Source organism: Balaenoptera ricei, chromosome 14 (genome assembly GCF_028023285.1).
Source record: "Balaenoptera ricei isolate mBalRic1 chromosome 14, mBalRic1.hap2, whole genome shotgun sequence".
NCBI lineage: Eukaryota > Metazoa > Chordata > Mammalia > Artiodactyla > Balaenopteridae > Balaenoptera > Balaenoptera ricei.
Genome location: NC_082652.1, coordinates 91,807,307 through 91,810,573, shown reverse-complemented (window position 1 = coordinate 91,810,573; position 3,267 = coordinate 91,807,307). Strand labels below are relative to the sequence as shown.

At 43.3% G+C, this 3,267-nt stretch overlaps 1 non-coding gene across 1 annotated transcript; it reads right to left on the bottom strand.

Moving 5' to 3' along the window:
* On the bottom strand, positions 1-107 carry LOC132348303 (U6 spliceosomal RNA). The gene has a single exon (XR_009497427.1). It is a non-coding gene; the product is annotated as a U6 spliceosomal RNA (small nuclear RNA).
* Positions 108-3,267: the final 3,160 nt, after the last annotated feature.

Here is a 3,267-nt window from a genome sequence, read left to right as displayed (position 1 = left end):
TTTAATATGGAACGCTTCAGGAATTTGCGCGTCATCCTTCCTCAGGGGCCATGCTAATCGTCTCTGTATCGTTCCAATTTTAGTACATGTGCTGCCGAGGCGAGCACCTGAGGGTTTTTTAAATTAATAGTTGATTTTTGAACAGTTTTACATTTTCAGAAAAATTGAGCATCTGGTACAGGGAGTTCCCACGTACCCTCCCCCCAATATACACACTTTCTCCTATTAATAAGACCTTGCATTAGTATGTTACATTGGATGCAATTAATGAACCAATATTGATACATTAGTACTAACCAAATTTCATAATTTAAGGTTCATTTCTGTACAGTTCTATGGGTTTTAACAAATGTCTGTTATGTATCCACCATTACAGTATCACAGAGATTAGTTTCACTGCCCTCAAATTTCTCTGTGTTCTACCTAATCACCCCTCTCCCCACCCGCCTCGAACCCCTGGCCGACACTGCTCTTTTTACTGTCCCTATATTGCCTTTTCCAGAATGTCATATAGTCAGAATCATACAGTATGTATCCTGTTCAGACTGGCTTCTTTCTGTTAGCCATGTGCATTTAAGATTCCTCCGTGTCTTTTCTGTGGCTTGATAGCTCATTTCTTTTTAGTGCTGAGTAACACTCCATTGTCTGGATGTACCACAGTTTACGTATCCATTCACCTGCTGAAGGACATCTTGTTTGTTTCCAAGTTTTCTCGACTATGAATAAAGCTGCTATAAACATCCTGCAGATTTTTGTGTGAACATTAAGCTTTCACCTCCTTTGGGTAAATACCAAGGAGTGTGCTTGCTGGATCATATTAAGTTTGATGAGGAACTGCCAAACTGTCTTCCAAAGTGGCGGCACCCTTGTGCGTCCCCACCAGCAGTGAATGGAGTTCCTGTTGCTCCACATCCTCGCCAGCATTTGGTGCTGTCAGTGTTCTGATTGGTGTGTCCTGGTATCTCACTGCTGTTTTCATTTGCAATTCTCTAATGACATACGATTCAGAGCATCTCTTCATATGCTTACTTGCCATCTGCATATCTTCCTTCATGAGGTAACTATTCAGATCTTTGCCCATTTTTAAAATTGGGCTGTTTGTTTTCTTGATGTTGAGTTTTAACTTTATTTTGGGTACCAGTTTTTTAATCAATATGTGTTGTGCAATACATTTTAATGCATATGAAATAAACACAGAGATATTTAAATAAAACATATTTGTTGGGGTGTTGCCTAAAATTATTTCCTATACCATCTGTTGTATCCATACAACATTTTGGGGTATATTATTTAAATCTCCCAATTAAAGTGAAAACGCAGCAATAACATAGAATCATTTCTGTGGACATATGATTAAAGCTAAACAACCCTCATAGTATCCACGGACGCTCACGTCTCATAGTCTGCAGCCTCGGTTAGATGTCTGTACTTTCAAACGGATGGACTATCATGACCCCTGGTGCAGGAGGCTTAACACACACCAACATTCATTCAGCACTGTCTGCCTGGGGAACCCAACATGCAGACTTCAATTATATTTATTTCCCAGTTTTGTTCACACCTCAGTCCATTCAGGCTGCTATAACAAAGCACCATAGGCTGCACGTCTCATAAACAGCAGACATTTATTTCTCACGGTTCCGGAGGCTGAAAGCCTGAGGTCAGGTGAGAGCGTGGTCGGGCTCTGGGGAAGCTCTCCTCTGAGTTGCAGACGGCCATCCTCTTGCTGTGTCCTCACGTGACAGAAGGGGCGAGGGAGCTCTCTGGGGCCTCATTTACAAGGGCACTAATCCCACCACGAGGGCCCCACCTTCATGACCTAATCTCCTCCAACAGGCCTCACCTCCTAACACCATCACACGGGGGGTTGGGTTTCTACACACGAATTTTGGGGGGGACACACATGTTCAGTCCATAACAATACCTTAACATACATAACATACATAATGTAAACAAAGAAGAAGAGAGAGCTTTGTGCAATTCTGCAAGGGTTAACCCACTACAGCCGCTGACCAGCAGTATCCTCTGCCTCAGACGGAGGGAATGATGGTAACAGGATGCTCTGTGCATGGACAAGCAGGACCCTTAGACAGGCAGAAGTGTATTTCAGCAAGAATTTGAATGAACTCAGATTCTTGCATCTTCCCGTACATGGAAAAGCGCTAAAATCATTAACTTGAGATGCGTGTTCGTTGTGACTAGCGGTAAGTAGTGTTTCACCAAGATGTGTACTTGATGCTTGAGCCCAAGCACCGTACTCTCCCCCAGACTCTTCAGAGCAGTTTACTCAAGAGCTCCTGAGAGGCTGTCTCCCAGGCTATCGTCCTCAGTAAGACCCTGAATAAAACTTAAACTCACAGCTCTTATGCTGTGAGCTTTTTCTTTCAGTTGACAGCAACAATACCTACTGCTCCCAGAGGTAGGTCTTGTTAATAGCATAACTTTAGACGTGCTGACTATACCAAAGGTGAGTTTTAATTTCCAATGATGTGTAGCAAAGACGATGCAACTTTCTATTGCATACCAGATCTTTCCAAGAGATGTTCTGTATAGTGACACCAATGAATGGGAGACAGGAGGCCAGAGTTCTTATGGTGACTTATATTTACTCATGGTGTAAGGCACTTAACTTCTTTGAGACTCAGTTTATTAACATAAAGCAAGTGGTTGCTAATGTTCTCGCTAGTTCTAACACTTTTATGATTCAAAGATTTTTGAAACTTACCTTTTTTTAAATAAATGTATTTATTTTATTTATTTATTTAATTTTTGGCTGTGTTGGGTCTTCGTTGCTGCATGCCGGCTTTCTCTAGTTGCGGCGAGCGGGGGCTACTCTTCGTTGCAGTGTGCGGGCTTCTCATTGAGGTGGCTTCTCTTGTTGCAGAGCACGGGCTCTAGGCGTGCAGGCTTCAGTAGTTGTGGCTCGTGGGCTCTAGAGCACAGACTCAGTAGTTGTGGCTTGCGGGCTTAGTTGCTCCACGGCATGTGGGATCTTCCCAGACCAGGGCTCGAACCCGTGTCCCCTGCATTGGCAGGTGGGTTCTTAACCACCGCGCCACCAGGGAAGCCTTGAAACTTACCTTTAAGACACAGGAAATGGCTACATTAAGAAGTCCACAAAAGTTGAGGGATATGTCTGACATTTCACCACAAGAGGAAGGAAACTGAAGCTTTCGCTTTATCCTCAGCTAAGGTCTGAAACAGACAGCAAAGTTGTAGGTAGAAAATCACAAGCCCATCTGAGGCAACTGTGACAACCTTGCACTT